The sequence below is a fragment of the Nilaparvata lugens genome, chromosome 3 (genome assembly GCF_014356525.2).
Source record: "Nilaparvata lugens isolate BPH chromosome 3, ASM1435652v1, whole genome shotgun sequence".
Classification (NCBI taxonomy): domain Eukaryota; kingdom Metazoa; phylum Arthropoda; class Insecta; order Hemiptera; family Delphacidae; genus Nilaparvata; species Nilaparvata lugens.
In genome coordinates, this window is record NC_052506.1 from 43,750,462 (window position 1) to 43,768,531 (window position 18,070).

The window sequence follows — 18,070 nt, forward strand, 5'->3', positions numbered from 1 at the left end:
TTATGGTAAAATTGCCTGAATAATGTAGTAGTGTTTGAATGGCGGGGGCAGCTGTGTGGTGTATGCTGTGGTGGCACTGTGCTGTCGTTGTCCTTGGTTATAATATATAATGTAATAATTAGCGCGTTGTGCTTCGTTGCACCTCTGCTCACTATAGCAGCCACAGCAGTCACTGTTACCAACTTCATTTTGATTTTGCTGCACTGGTGCTCCATATAACCTACTAACTATTTTGCGTTGTCATGCTGCAAATCTGGAGTACGCAAAGTACTCACTTTGCGCACTAGTGCGGAAAAGTGATTCTTTGCAGCCTGCAATCAGTGCACAAATGGTCACTTTTCAGGGTATCTGTAGGAAAATATATTTTCCTTTCTCCTCTCTGAGAAGTTACTGTACTAGTGTGTGATTCACTGTATGGTGTGTGCATGTGTGCGTGTATGCGCTTCATAAAATTGAAAAGACAGCAGAGCAGAGCAGAGCAAGCCGATCATCTACTAGTAATATTGGATAATTGCCAATCGTGACTTGTTTTTATTTTGTTGAATGTGTGATAGTCAATATGTTGTCTGTTGAGTCGAGTCATCAAGCCGTTACCCGTCCGGCCTTTTGAAACATTAAAATTTATGAAGAAAACAAATAAAAATGAATTTTCATTTGGTATAACCCTTTAATATTGCATAAAGCATAATCATAGTATATGCTATATTATTTGCGAGTGCATAAATATTAATTAATTCAAGACTACAGGCATCGTCTACTGAAAATAAGGTTAGTTCATCTGAGATTTTTGAAGTGGCATTAATATTATTTAGAATCGTTTTTTTTTTTTTGAGTTGAAATTAGGCTAGCGACACCTATTTTTTCTTTCTCTACCATTAAAAAAAAATTGAGTCGATATCTTCAAAAATAGCTGAGATACAATTGTGCCGTAATTAATCACATATACCAAAATTAGACATGAATTATGTTAGGCTATTTCTCAAGTAATTTGTCAAATGATGATATTGACATATTGTACACTGATGACTACAGTACTCTTTTACAAACGAATAAGTACGGTAGGTCGTTTGCATTAGCCTACGGCCTTATTTCACAATATCTTGGCAACATATTTTGAGTAGACCTAAATTTTGTTATTATAATATGATCCTGGGTAAGTCTAAAACCTTGACCAGTATAAAAAGTGATTGACCGGGTATTACTAATTGTCCGATTCGTTTCAAATTTGGCATACAGGATGATATACACCTATTTAACATACTGTTGAAGTTTCATCAGAATATAATGATGTTTAGGGGTGGTTAGGGGTAAAAAACCCTATTGACCAGCATAAAAAGTGATTGACCGGGTATTTCTAATTGTCCGATTCGTTTCAAATTTGGCATACAGGATGATATACACCTATTTAACATACTGTTGAAGTTTCATCAGAATATAATGATGTTTAGGGGTGGTTAGGGGTAAAAAACCCTATTGACCAGCATAAAAAGTGATTGACCGGGTATTTCTAATTGTCCGATTCGTTTCAAATTTGGCATACAGGATGATATACACATGTCAAACATACTGTTGAAGTTTCATCGAAATATAATGATGTTTAGGGGTGGTTAGGGGTAAATAAACCCTATTGACAGCATAAAAAGTGATTGACCGGGTATTTCTAATTTTCCGATTCATTTCAAATTTGGCATACGGGATGATATACACATATTAAACATACTGTCAAAGTTTCATCGAAATATAATGATGTTTTGGGGTGGTTAGGGGTAAAAAACCCCATTGACCAGAATAAAAAGTGATTGACCAGGTATTTCTAATTGTCCGATTCGTTTCAAATTTGGCATACAGGATGATATACACATGTCAAACATACTGTTGAAGTTTCATCGAAATATAATTATGTTTAGAGGTGGTTAGGAGTAAAAAACCCTATTGACAGCATAAAAAGTGATTGACCAGGTATTTCTAATTTTCCGATTCATTTCAAATTTGGCATACGGGATGATATACACATATTGAACATACTGTCAAAGTTTCATCAAAATATAATGATGTTTTGGGGTGGTTAGGGGTACAAAACCCTATTGACCAGCATAACCAGCATAAAAAGTGATTGACCGGGTATTTCTTAACGTCAGATTCGTTTCAAATTTGGCATACAGGATGATATACACATATTGAACATACTGTTGAAGTTTCATCGAAATATAATGATGTTTAGGGGTGGTGGTGGTAAAAAACCCTATTGACCAGCATAAAAAGTGATTGACAGGGTATTTCTAATTGTCCGATTCATTTCAAATTTGGTCAATGGGGTTTTTTATCCCTACCACCCCTAAACATCATTATATGTTGATGAAACTTCAACAGAATGTTTAATATGTGTATATTATCCTGTATGCCAAATTTGAAACAAATCGGACAATTAGAAATACCCGGTCAATCACTTTTTATGCTGGTCAATAGGGTTTTTCACCCCTAACCACCCCTAAACATCATTATATCTTGATGAAACTTCAACAGTATGTTAAATATGTGTATATCTCACTGCATGCCAAATTTGAAACGAATCGGACAATTAGAAATACCCGGTCAATCACTTTTTACGCTGGTCAATCACTTTTTATGCTGGTCAATAGGGTTTTTCACCACTAACCACCCCTAAACATCATTATATTTCGATGAAACTTCAACAGTATGTTTGACATGTGTATATCATCCTGTATGCCAAATTTGAAATGAATCGGACAATTAGAAATACCCGGTCAATCACTTTTTATGCTGGTCAAGGTTTTAGGCAGTCCCTATGATCCTTTATTAAAATTTAAAGTTGAAAATAGGTTTCCATTAATAAGTCTATTTGATAGTCAGATTATTGCTATAGGCCTATTTCTGATATTCTATGCAGTACAGGCTGAGTAGTATTGGCTCACACAGACCTCTCCGACTACCCTATAGGCCTATAGTGAGGTATATTAAAGAAAGATAGCGTAACAGCATTGCCGATTCTCAGCCTTGCAACTGATTTCTATAGTCGATATTTAGCCTAATACTGGTAATGGTATATCAACTGTTCATTCTTGTTCCAAATAATAAATTATATTTTATTCGTCAATAAAATATAGTTTTTAATGATTATTTCAATTTGGTAATTTATAAATTTTAATGATTGAGATTAAATATCTTGTTTATTAATTATACTTCCACATTGTTGAAAAATCATCTGGCAACATTGCGGAGCTAGAATTGAATAGCGGCCGTAGTGCTATCTGCTTTTTCGAATAATAAACAATGATATAATAGCAACGCCATTGCTAATCAAACACTGCTATTACAACGTGGACCTCACTTTTTTAGATTTTTGTTTGTCAACTATTGTTGGCCTAGCCCACCTTCAGGGATCCTACTGTTCATATTATAGCCAATGGCTTTTATAAATTTTGCTGATAAAGATATCTCTTTGCACCATCAATGCAGGGATTTATTACTGTTCTTTATTTTCAAACTACTAAAATAAATTTTCTGATTGTGGTGGAGATAGCCTACAAACTTTTTATTTAAAATGTTTGCTGTGATAAAATTCGATCAATTTTATTATTTGTCTCAGGCTAAACAACAGTTAGCATTGACAATAGTCATATAGGGTACATTAAAAACATGAAAATTTTAACTTCCATTTACAAAGTTGGATTTTAAGGAGTAATAAATAATATATCAGTTACATAATTATACAGTTTAGAATGATTTGAAAAATTGCTTTGGTTAATGAGTTACTTTGTGTTATCTAAATTTAATTATTATTCTTTAATTGTATATTATATCATGGTCAATCTTATTTTAAGGATACATACAAGATGTATCTGGCATAGGCTACATAGAATTAAATAATTGAGTTTAAAGATTTTGTGTGTCTGTGTCATTATTGTAATGTAAGGCCTATTGAAACAGTGGTGAGACACAGCTCAAGAAATTTTAGAATTGTATAGAAGCTGAAAATTAAAATGTTTTTTTTCAGGTCCACCTTGTATGATGTGACTATCTTATTCAATATTTCTGGTTTTGAGGAAAGCATTTGCCAATCATATCAAACGTAAGTAATATCTGAGGAGACTTTATTATGCTTTTCTTAAAATTAATTATCAACTGTTACTATTAACTGTGAGTTACCGTAGTTATAGTTATCAATAGTAATTAGTAACAATTACTATTAACTATTATGCTAGGGCCACACGAGCGCACATAGTGCGTCCGTTGCAACTTACTTTTTGCGGCCGTCGCCAATGACACCACACGAGCGTTGAGTGTGGTGCGTCAACGTCAGTTGGCTTTACGCAATTGAACCTGACGAAGTAATAACTTTCGCATGTCTCGACATGCATTGTAGCATTTCTACGCAGTTCAAAAATCACCGTCCGTTACGACTTCCGTTACTTGGTACGCACGTATCTCGTGTGTTGTCACCAATTCACTTCTATGTATTTCCACAACGGATATCAAAAAGTAAGTTGCAACGGATGCACTTTGTGCGCTCGTGTGGCCCTAGCCTTAATGGCCGGCCTATCGAGCAGCATAATACTGAAACTAATAAGAACGAAATGTTAATTAACTTGTTGTATAAATGTTTGCCTAGAGGCAGTGGCGGCTCCAGGGGGGGGCATAGAGGCATGGACCTCCGTGAGCTCAGAAAGTTTTATATTTTCAACAGGACTCTATCAAAAGAAATTAATGTTTCAAAAAAAATCATTGATTCATACAATAATTAATACATTATCAACTTATAATGAATCATTCATAATTTGAATATGATTTTTTTAATAATATAATCCATTAAATAATATTTGTGAACCTATCTGAATCGCTAACCGCAGAAAGGCACCATGTCCAGTTTTCATAATTTTACAGAAGAGACAAAACACTTGATAAAACCTAACCCTGCAGTAGGCCTAAATGATTTATTCAAAACGTGGCCTCGCCATTACAATGCTATCAGTTGGACATGTTTCCTTTCTGCGGTTAGCGATTCATTTATAAAAATGTGATTACTGAGATTTTAGTTAATTATGGAAATCAATGAGTGAGCTAGAGAAAATGATTCCTACCATTTTTCAGTAAGCTGCAAGAACATTAATTTTTCTCCTCGTGTTTTAACTCCATTAACTCATTATGTTTATGAGTAACAAACTAATTTTTTTCTGGTCATGCCCCCCCACCGCACAGATTTGTTGTTTTAATTCTAATACTGGATTCTATTCTTTACAGCCTCAACTGTTTGAAATAATCCAATCTATGATAAAATAACATAATATAAGATCTGAGAAATATTTCCAGATAGTCTAAAACTTGTTTCTCTATACCAATTATAGGTTACATTCATTTGATCAGTGTTTCACCTTGTGATCCATTGAGGATGATCAAGAAATCATAAGTTTTGGTTCACCTAATTTTTCAGTTTCCTGCAATTCCCGTCCAATATAACTGGCGGACAGATAAAATTATTCCTGTCCCATCCATTGAATTTCAAAGAGAGAAGGAAATCTTCTAAATTCATCTCTCCAAAAATTTAAAACTTTCAAGAGTAATAAGTTATGATTTTTCACAAGAGTGTTGAATTTTCGGAAACCTGAATTAAAATGCAAATTAAAATGTTTTTTCAGGTCTACCTTGTATGATGTGACTATCTTCTTATTCAATATTTGTGGTTTTGAGGAAGCATTTGCCCATCATATCAATTGTAAGTAATATTGAGGAGACATTATTATGCTTTTCTTACAATTATTATCAACTGTTACTACTAACTGTCAAGTCAATAGTAACAGTATTAACTATTAATTTATGGCCTATCAAGCAGCATACTAAAGCTAATATAATAGTCCAGGCAATGGATGCTCAAAAAAGGGTATAGAGGGAAATGTTTGGAAGACAATTTCTTACCCCGCAGTTCTGTTTAGGGTATTTAAGGAGGTAAACATATAAAAGTGAAATTTTCATTGCTGCAACAAGTGTTAACTCAGCGGTTCCACACCTTCAACAGAGGGGATAAAGATGTACACTTTTGGCATGTTCACCTACTAACTGGTCCAAATTAAGCTGCAAAGTCAAAAATTGTTTCACAGACACCCCCCTTCAAATGTGATTTTCAAACGATCAATTGTTTCAGCAATGAAAATTTCACCCCCTACATTGAAGCTGCTATAACAATGAAATGTTAAAAAATGTGATTTTCAAACGATCAATTGTTTCAGCAATGAAAATTTCACCCCCTACATTGAAGCTGCTATAACAATGAAAGGAAAACTTGGAATAGTGAAATAAAGCATCATTTCAAAGAGAATTCAATGCTCTATAAGTATCAGTTTTTATGATGCATTGTTCGAGATTTATAAGCCCTGAAAGAGCAAAACATTTGATAAAAACCTGTCATTTTAACAATTACACACCTTCAAGAGCGAATATCTTGGTAACTGTTTAGAATATTACAAAATTCCAGCGAACAAAAAGTGTAGAGAATTTATTAAGCTTCATTTTTGAATAGTTAGTTATGTCAGTTGAACACATTGTTCTCAAGTTATGAGCGTGGGAGCAAAACGCTTAAAATGCAATTTTCAAACCACCCTCATCCCTTTAGCACATGAGTTAGGAATTTTGATATGTTCTTCTCGTAACCAGTCTTAACAAAGCTGCAAAGTCAAAAATTGTGTCCAAAACATTCCCTCCAAATTCCTTTGTCAATTGGTCTATTGTTGAAAAAATGGAGATTTCACAATCAACACTAATGCTGCTGCAACAGTTATAGGGAAATGCGTATAAGTGTGAAATTATACATCAAATTGAAGACAATTCAATGCGTTATAAGCTCATAATCAGCATGAATTTTTCCCATCGATTTTTAAAAAGTTATAAGAGCAAAAATTGAAATATATTGGAGGCAAACATGTTTTTTCAAAAATTTTACACCTTCAAGAGAGGATATATCGAAAACTAGAGAAGATACTGTATAGAAAAAGTTGTGAGATGAATATTGTAAGAAATTATGTAAGCTTAAATTTTGTAAATAACAATTATGTACGTAAGATTCATAGTTTTAGATTTATATGCGAGAAACCAAAAAATGGTACCTTTGAACCACCCACACCCTCTTAGCACATGTGGTAGGGGTGGGGACTTTTGATATGTTTACCTCCTTACTACCCTAAACAGAACTGCAGGGTCAAAAATTGTCTTCCAAACATTCCCCTTTATAGCCTTTTCTTGACTGGACTATAAGAACGGAATGTTCATTAACTTGATGTATAAATAAGTGCCTGAGTAACTGAGTAGAGGAGGGTTTATTTCTGACGTATTAAAAGTGGCCTCCAGATGTTTTCATCAACAATTAATTTTTGTCACATTCCAGGATTTGACTGTGCATAACCACTTATCTGTATTGAATGGAGAAAAGTTACCTTAGCTTAAAGAAAGACCTCTATGACTTCGCCTGTATTCAGGCATTATAAAGTAGGTCTACCTGAATTTTGTTACTGTAAAATCTAATGGATAAGAAACATTTTTTTGGCATTTGTAGTGTCTTATATCTCACTATAAAATGAATGCTCTATGTGAGAGGAAAACTCTTCAACAAATCTCATAGTAGAATAGTTTAATGAAGGCAGCTGAATCAGACAAGGGTCTGATCAAAAGATTTACACTCATGAAGTTGGAAGTGTTCTTTTAGAACACTTAGCAACTCTTTAGAAACTCGCGCTCGGCAGGGGGCTTCGCCCCCTGCACCCCCAATAGGGTGGGTTAGCAGCCTCCGCGCTTCGCGCTCCGGCTGGGAGGCAGGCTTCGCCCGCCCAATTGTCTTTTGTGACTATAAGTGTTGGGTAGCAGGCTCCGCGTTTCGCGCTCCGGCTGGGAGGCAGGCTTCGCCCGCCCAATTGTCTTTTGTGACTATAAGTGTTGGGTAGCAGGCTCCGCGTTTCGCGCTCCGGCTGGGATGCGGGCTCCGCCCGCACAATTGTCTTCTTCTCCTCCTCCTTCCTCTCTTCCTCCTTCCTCTTCTTCTTCTTCAATAATTAGATCACAGCTGATGGTCAGTAAACAACTTGGAATGATGCCAGGAAAGGCGCAACACGGTACAAAGATCTCACACACACACACACACACACACACACACACACACACACACACACACACACACACACACACACACACACACACACACACACACACACACACACACACACACACACACACACACACACACAGTTTTCGATGAAAACTCAAATTTGGTTGAAATTTAGCTATGGCTATTAACTTAACTTGGCGAGCTGAACAAAAAAGCTTGAAATAAATTTTTTGTGGGAAACAAATTTAAATGTATCCCAAATATTTGGGCGAGTACAGGGGTGCCGGGGGGGAAAAATTTGGAAGGTCTGGAGGTTTTCCCGTAGCCTCCAGTGTAGTATGCAACAGATTTGGTATTCAGTTTTCACAGCGATCTTATAACAGCGATCTTATAGTTTTGGCTGGGAATTTTTCGTATTTGGGAAAACTTCAAATTTTCGATGAAAACTCAATTTCCCGGGTCCCCATTTGAATTCGGTTGAAATTGAACTATGGCTATAGGCTTATCTCCGGGGGCTGAACAAAATAGCTTTTATCGAATTTTCTGTGCGATGCTGATTTCAAATGTCGAAAAAATTTAGGGGTCTCTAGGGGGCCAGGAGGTAAAATTTTCGTGATTTGGAGGTTTTCCCATAGCCTTCAGTACGTTCCCTAATTGATTTCGAGGTTGTTTGTCCGTGACAATCAGCCGTATTGGCTGCTAATTTCTTGTCTATGTGGCTTTAATATAATAAAGATTGGCAACTTCAGTATAATAAGATTTACTATCAATGCTAAACAACAGTTAGCATTGACAATAGTCATATACATTAAAAACATGAAAATTTTAACTTCCATTTACAAAGTTGGATTTTAAGAAGTAATAAATAATATATCAGTTACATAATTATACAGTTTAGAATGATTTGAAAAATTCCTTTGGTTAATGAGTTACTTTGTGTTATCTAAATTTAATTATTATTCTTTAATTGTATATTATATCATGGTCAATCTTATTTTAAGGATACATACAAGATGTATCTGGCATAGGCTACATAGAATTAAATAATTGAGTTTAAAGATTTTGTGTGTCTGTGTCATTATTATAATGTAAGGCCTATTGAAACAGTGGTGAGACACAGCTCAAGAAATTTTAGAATTGTATAGAAGCTGAAAATTAAAATGTTTTTTTTCAGGTCCACCTTGTATGATGTGACTATCTTATTCAATATTTCTGGTTTTGAGGAAAGCATTTGCCAATCATATCAAACGTAAGTAATATCTGAGGAGACTTTATTATGCTTTTCTTACAATTAATTATCAACTGTTACTATTAACTGTGAGTTACCGTAGTTATAGTTATCAATAGTAATTAGTAACAATTACTATTAACTATTAGGCTAGGGCCACACGAGCGCACATAGTGCGTCCGTTGCAACTTACTTTTTGCGGCCGTCGCCAATTACACCACACGAGCGTTGAGTGTGGTGCGTCAACGTCAGTTGGCTTTATGCAATTGAACCTGACGAAGTAATAACTTTTGCATGTCTCCTTCAGAACATTTAAAACTAATAATACATAATCATAACTGTGACACTCCCAACTGTACTTGTTCAACTATAGAAAGAGTTAAGTCAATGAAATATTTAGGAATTACGATTGATCAGCATATTAAATGGGACATTCAAATCCAAAATCTTTGTTATAAATTAAAATACTTGATTACAATATTTTACAAAATTAATCAATTGAAAGACTTGAACATTCTCAGAACAATTTACAATGCATATGCTCACTCAATCTTCCACTACAATATAGAAGTATGGGGAGCAGCCTTTGACACCCATTTCAATAAACTTTTTACTATTCAAAAGCATATCATTAGGGCTGCGCTAGGAAGACCAAGACGCTATCCTAGCAGACTAATATTTGATGAGATAAACTTACCAACGCTTCGCCAAATGTACATAACAAACTTAATTATATTCATAAATAAAAATACACATCTATTGTAATATTACATTTTTTCTCACATTTGAATCGAATCTTCAATTCGAGATCTATGAAACTTTATAGTAAATATCAGAGTCATCAATAGACGGACAAACTTTTTGACGGAGAATTTATTATCGTAAATGTTTGTTGCATTGTTCCATGGTGTCACCGAGGCAGGGTTAACAAAATTACTAGATAAATGGTTTATTTAAATCGAGATATATATAAAAATTTAAAATAATAGTTTCAAAATAAAGTTTTATTGAGAACAGATGTAGAATGTGAATTCTAAACTTGTAAGTTATAATTTTTTGGTGACGTGTCTGTAAAATCTATACTGAACAAGGCGTTGGCTTTGTGACTTGTAACTTAGTTTTTTCCTGTTCAGCCTCTCTAGAAAAATGGCTGGCTAAGTGTGTTGTTGTGGAGTTTTGCTCTGAATCATTTTCGTTTATTAATGTTTTAAATTGAGTTTTATACAAATTTTTGTGTTCTATTTTGTTAAGATTTAGCTGTTTGTATCTTCAAGCCAATAGCCACTGTTTTTCAACTGTAAACTAGATAAGTATTTTAGTTCGTAGTTACTCTAAAAATAATTAGGCTTAAGATATAGTTCTTTGTGTATTTGTATAAATTCATCTGAAGATTATAAGTTAATTTGCTCTGAAAACTGGATTTCTCATTCATAGGCAATAGATCCATTCACAATTTATCAAGAATCTATTTCATTGGAGCCGACAACTATCCTTAGGTCGATAGGTGTTAAATGCTATTCCAACCGTTTAAGGAAAAATTGGTAGCACGGCAAATGTTACCCCTGTGGTGGGACAGAATTACAAAATAAATATGTCCCAAATGGTACACCATGAAATCCCTGGTTGTAAAAAATTATTAGTAGGATAGATATCTTGATAGGTTATGAATGGTTTGTTGCTGAGTGGGAAGTCGGTTCAAGAGAGATCAAGTTTTACAAAATGGCAAACATTAAAAATGATCTGAATCTTATAGCATTCTTAACACAAAAGTTTGATGAGCAAAATGCTAGGTTTGATGAGTTAAATGCTAGATTTGATGAGCAAAATGCTAAATTTGATAAGCAAAATGCTAAGTTAGACCAAATGTTTAAAAATCAAAATGCTAGGTTTGATGATATGAAGCAAGAATGTACTAGCATTAGACTAGAGCAGGTTAGTATAAACCTTCTATTGAAAAATGCACATGAAACATTGAAAGATAATCATGAAGATAGTAATGTTAAGATACAGGATCAACTCATTCAAGTTTCTGACACTGTAGGCCTAGTTACTGTTGTTGAAAAAGTCAACCTTAATGAGATAGTAGAATTGAGTAAAGAAGTAGGTAGGGAGTTGTCTTCACTGAAAGTCAACTATCATGAAAGTAATATTGCTACATTGAAGGTTAGGAAAACTATGAGCAAAGTGAATGATTACATGAGACAGGTTTCTGTAGAGGTTAGGAACAATGTAAACAAAATGAATGTTGCTTTGAGTCAAGTTGATGAGTTCAACTTTCAACTGAGAATTGAAAAGGTGTATGCTATGCATTCTCAAGTGAACATGACTAACTTTTGTAGGCAAAACGGCTTTGTTGAAACAAATGAACCCATGAATAAAATCATGCTATTGAAGAAAACAAAACGCAAAGTTTCCATTGATGTATTAGTATTCAAAGGTTGTTTCAAGTTGCTTATTTACAAGATGATGACAGTGAATCACATGATGAAAGGGTATTCTCCAGCACACAATGATTAGGAATCCTGTGTTATGCCGGGATTCAGAATAGCATAATCGCTACACAGTGTATGGTAAGAGTCCATAATTGTGTCTTTTTTCTTTCCTGTAGCCTATTTTTCTTGGCCCTTAATCTTTTCAATTTTCGATTCTTTCCTGTCTTTGTGTAATATTCAGTAATTTCTTCTATGATGCATATCTTAACCAATCTTGTCCATAGTCATTTAAATTTGTATTCTTCTGAAATAATTTTGGAAGTTAAAATAGTAGCTTATTTTCCTAATCTTTAAATTGTTGATAAAACTTAACTTTTCTAAAATCTATCCATATTAGTGTAAATAATTGTTTGCTTGTGACATATTTTTTCATCATGTATCACTTATTTTGAAATGTGTGTTGTTTTAGGGAATTTATTTACCCAGTTTTCTTTTTCTCTTTTTTGTATTTTTTAGGGAACTTATTTACCCATTATTCATCTTGATCATCTTTGTATTATAATCTTGAAATGTTTATACTTATTATACAGTCTTTAAATTTTAAATTATTTTAAAAAATAAATGGTTCAATTTAAAACGTTTTGTTATATTATTAATTGAAATAAGTTTTTGTGATTGATATTTTTTTTCAAATTTTTAAAATTGTTTGTTCTATAAATTTTGATATGATTGATTATCGTTTGAAATGGATGCTGGAGTGTATGTAGAATTTTTAGTGGGGTTTGTTGATTTGAATTTTGCTGGTATGTGATTGTTTTTTGAGATGGAAACCCATTATTGCCTAAAGAAGGAATAACAGAGGTTATGACTTAGAGAGGCAGTAATGAGATAATATTTTTTGTGTTGATTAATAATGTTGATTGCCATAGATGCAAAAATAATGATTAATAATGTTGATTGCCATAGATGCAGATTACTGATGAATATTGTTTGCCTTTGAAGCAAAATATTATTGATGTTTTGAATGGTTTCTTGTTTAATGATTGATAGTAAAGTTTTGTCATGAAATGTAGTTTGTGTTTAGAACATTGAAGAGTCGAAATAAACTGTAGTATCCAACAAACGATGATTAATAATATTAAATAATTTGCTTTTTATACAATTTTTAAACAAAATTAAAACTAAATAATTTTGAAACCCTGAATGATAAATCATAAATGTGAAATGAACTTGCTATAAATGAAATGTTATACTAAATGATAATGAAATGCAGGATATATTATGAAATGATTGTGAATAGAAGACCAATTGTTTGAAATTATTGAAATTAATTTTTGTTGTGATGATCTGATGTGTTTTACAATTTTGATAATGATACAGGGTGTTATGAAATTCTATTTCTATTTTGAAGAATGGATTAAATTTTGATAATTGAACAGTGAATAGATGAAAATGAATTTTTTTTAAATTTATCATTGATATGTCCATATTTCACAATTTATGTATTGCTGACTGTATAATAGGATGTTAACAAATTTCAATTTCATAAATACTTAAAAATAATTTTCATGTGTATTAGATTGTATTGATAGCCTAATCAAGTTTTTCTTTTTAGTGTATAAGCATTTTAAGATAACAGGTACAGCACAGACATTAACATTGAAATAGTTATCATGTGAATCTCGAAATCAACAACAAGTGAACGCCATGAAGAGTGTTAAGAACATTTGGGTGATTTTCGAACTAGTGTGACTCATCTACGCTGCGGCCTACACCAATAACTACGCCAATGTCAACGCTGCGGCCTACACCAATATCTACGCCAATATCAACATAATTAACTACGCCAAAATCAATGCTGATGCCTACACTAATAACTACGCCAATATCAACACTAATAACTACGCAAAAATGCCAAAATCTACGCCGATGCCTGTGCTGATGTCAATGCCTGCGCCAACGCCAATGCCTGCGCCAATGCCAATGCCTGCGCCAATGCCAAAATCTGCGCCAATGCTGATGCCAATGCCAATAGCTACGCCAATGCCTGCGCCAATGCCAAAATCTGCGCCAATGCTGATGTCAACGCCAATAACTATGCCAATGTCAACACCAATAACTACGCCAAAATCAATGCTGATGCCACCGCCAATATCTACGCCGATGCCTGCGCCAATGCCAATGCCTGCGCCAATGCCAATAGCTACGCCAATGCCTGCGCCAATGCTGATGCCACCGCCAATATCTACGCCAATGCCGACACCAAAGCATACGCCAATAACAATGCCAACGCTTATTGCTGACTTTGTATCTCAAACTTCAACACTACTACATTACCTGGAGGTAATTGCCATCCATGTTCACATTCACAACTTTGAATTCAGAAGAACAGTCACAGTATCATGAAAGAATTGATTCAAAAAATCCTCTCCTAAATTATTCCTGTATGCAGAACTCTAAACCTTGAAAGCTGAAAATATCAAAAAACCAAACCTTACCTAAATTAATCCTCACCTAAATTAATCCTGTATGCAGCGTCTATCTCTTTTCCAAAAAACGAATTACATTGTCATTTCAAGCCTGAAATGTACATTGTATAATTACAAATATGATACAAAATTTACATGACTCTGTATTGAATTTGGAATGCAGCCGTCTACTACAAGCATGAAGCAATGCTAACTAAGATGTCACCTGTATCGAGTTTGGAATGCAGCCGTCTACTACAAACATGAAGCAATGCTAACTGAGATGTCACCTGTATCGAGTTTGGAATGCAGCTGTCTACTACAAACATGAAGCAATGCTAACTGAGATGTCACCTGTATCGAGTTTGATATGCATCAGTCGACTACAAGTATCAGCCCAACACTACGTGCATCCAGATCAGCCCAACACTTAACGTCATCACATTGGAGTCACACTTAACTGAAAATCATACTGAGTGCCTTAACGGACTGTTTTCCAAAATGTGCATCAATAAAATCAACCGCGTCAATAGTGAAAGAAATGAACATTTTTTGATTTATTGAAATTTTATGTGAAAATTAAATGTAACAATTCATCAATTCATTTAAAAAAAAAAAAAAAAAATAATAATAATAATAATAATAATAAATTTTTCATTCAACATACTAAATTTTTTTATGCAATAAAAATTAAATTTTTCTATCTATTAAATTTATGTGCAATTTCAAAAAACTATTCTTTACATATTAAACTTTCTGTTGAGATATTTTTCTTTAAATTATAAAGCTAAATCAAAAGTAATATTGATATTCTATATTTTGAGATATTGTTTGGAACATATAACAAACGCTATTGATGAATTTTTATAATAATTTTCAATATTATTGGATTAACATGTAATGTTTTTCTAGAAAAAATTGTTACTGTTCTCAAATTTAAATTTCAACAATTTTCATTAGGGTCAATGTAATTTTTTTCTTTAAATTTTCAAACAGTAAAATTTTTTTATGTCAAGAGGGGGGTATTTGTAATATTACATTTTTTCTCACATTTGAATCGAATCTTCAATTCGAGATCTATGAAACTTTATAGTAAATATCAGAGTCATCAATAGACGGACAAACTTTTTGATGGAGAATTTATTATCGTAAATGTTTGTTGCATTGTTCCATGGTGTCACCGAGGCAGGGTTAACAAAATTACTAGATAAATGGTTTATTTAAATCGAGATATATATAAAAATTTAAAATAATAGTTTCAAAATAAAGTTTTATTGAGAACAGATGTAGAATGTGAATTCTAAACTTGTAAGTTATAATTTTTTGGTGACGTGTCTGTAAAATCTATACTGAACAAGGCGTTGGCTTTGTGACTTGCAACTTAGTTTTTTCCTGTTCAGCCTCTCTAGAAAAATGGCTGGCTAAGCGTGTTGTTGTGGAGTTTTGCTCTGAATCATTTTCGTTTATTAATGTTTTAAATTGAGTTTTATACAAATTTTTGTGTTCTATTTTGTTAAGATTTAGCTGTTTGTATCTTCAAGCCAATAGCCACTGTTTTTCAACTGTAAACTAGATAAGTATTTTAGTTCGTAGTTACTCTAAAAATAATTAGGCTTAAGATATAGTTCTTTGTGTATTTGTATAAATTCATCTGAAGATTATAAGTTAATTTGCTCTGAAAACTGGATTTCTCATTCATAGGCAATAGATCCATTCACAATTTATCAAGAATCTATTTCATTGGAGCCGACAACTATCCTTAGGTTGATAGGTGTTAAATGCTATTCCAACCGTTTAAGGAAAAATTGGTAGCACGGCACTATTTACTCAATGCAATGTCACTTACAATTTAAGACCAGCAAGTGTAAGTGCTTACAGTATAAATTTCACTGCATTGACAACCAGCAATCATCAATTCAAGTTCCAGAGCGATAAGCTAATAAATAGAATACCAGACGATTTCATTAGGGATAAAATTACAAGTAATAAATTAAATAAAATAAGATCCTGGGTAAAAGAGAATTACTTTTTTAAAATCGAAAACTAAATTACTATAATTATAACTTGTTTTTAACACGCTCAATTTAAACTTGGTTTTTTTTTTGATTACCTGAAAAAAGAATTTTTTTTTATTATTATTATTATAATTTCTATATTAGCCTACCTATTTCTATTATTGGGCTTGTTGATTTTTGATTCAAGAATTGATTTTTGTTTTTATTTATACATATTTTTGGTTTTTGGTTTACTATCTTTTAGTTTGTATTTTAGAATATTATCACGGCAAATGTACAAATAATTTAAAGAATATTTTCGAACTCGTGGCTGGAACTCAAGGCTTCTTTTTCCAGCCTCACCAATGTATATTAGTTGATATTAGTTGATAAGATTTAGTACTCTTATATACAATGAAGTTAACTCCACCCACAAAGAGCATTTGGACAAAATGTTATTCAATTTAACAAGTATAGCATAGCAACAGACATCATCATCAGTTATTATATGATGTTTGTAGATTAAACATAGAGCATTTGTCATGATGTCCCTAGTATTGAAGTTTTATAGTCTACTTTCAAGTTTTGGAGAAGCCATTCTTGGCATTCACCGGCATCCACTTTGCATTCAATGATAATAAATGTTAGCATCTTGTATAAGTCGTGATATACTGCTCTTGGAATACAATTTTGATGCAAATTATGTCACAAATGTTGGTGGCTGCCAAGATAAAAGAAAATTATATTAAATTTCTGGTACTGATATCAATTTATTTTTTCAGATCATGTTACTGAGGACAGTGGATAAAATTGATATGGTGTTTTGTTACCATGCTATGGGAGGGTAATGGTGGATGAGTGAGGGATGACACTAACAGGACAATAAGAATCGCGTTTGAGAGAACTGAAATGCATTCTAAGCTAGTATTTCATCTTAGCCAAGTATTCAAGTTTATGAAACTACTGTCTGTAAGACAGGCATCACGATGTAAGCAAATACAGTTGTAGCAAATAATATTATATCTTTGATAAATAAAATTAATTTGAATTTATTCGAATTTGTTATTGATTATTATTATCCTATTCCATTCTAGCACCTCCTGTGTGAATTTATAATTTACAAAAGTAATATATTCTGATTTTTGTAAACAATACTTTGACAGAAATGAAAATACATTTGAAAGCTTAAAAAATATATTGGAAATTTGATTTTTCAAAATGTGTTCTGAGTTTTCTAAAAGAAAGTTTAAAAGTTAATTATACTCTGAATCTCTCTTTTTGTATCTCTCATATTTCTATGATGAGACAGAAATTTTTCTGTTGCAATAAGACATTTTACAATGCATGCTCAACATCAAATAATAAATAATGTTGAAAGTTGAGAAATACAATCAGGGGCCTGTTTCATAAAAATTTAGAAGTCCTGTAATACAGGAACAGCTGATTATATCGGCTATATTGAACATGTAATTGGAATGGTGATTCTCCTGTATTACAGGACTTGTAACTTTTATGAAACAGGCCCCAGGCCCCTGTTTCATAAAAACTTGGATGTCCTGTAATACAGGAACGGCTGATTTTATCAGCTGTATTGAGCATGTAATTGGAATGGTGATCCTCCTGTATTACGTGACTTATAAGTTTTATGAAACAGGGCCCAGGTTTCACTGAGTAATAAAATAAATAAACAATTGCAATGATTTATTGAACGAGCGTTAGCGAGTTCTCACCTTTGACTTACTGAAGGCCAAAGTCGTTGTTCATCTGTTTGTATGTTCTACAATAACATCAGAGAGAATTGATCAATCAGCTTCAAATGTTGAACACGTATTCTTTGAACC

General features: G+C 33.1%; 1 long non-coding RNA gene across 2 annotated transcripts; it reads left to right on the forward strand.

The window, feature by feature from the left end:
* The first annotated feature begins 398 nt into the window (after window positions 1-398).
* Window positions 399-17,287, forward strand: LOC120350450. Of its 2 annotated transcripts, XR_005570788.1 has the most exons (5): window positions 399-768; window positions 4,016-4,090; window positions 5,655-5,731; window positions 9,282-9,356; window positions 17,012-17,287. It is a non-coding gene; the product is annotated as an uncharacterized LOC120350450 (long non-coding RNA). The 2 variants fall into 2 exon arrangements; XR_005570787.1 differs by lacking the exon at window positions 9,282-9,356.
* Window positions 17,288-18,070: the final 783 nt, after the last annotated feature.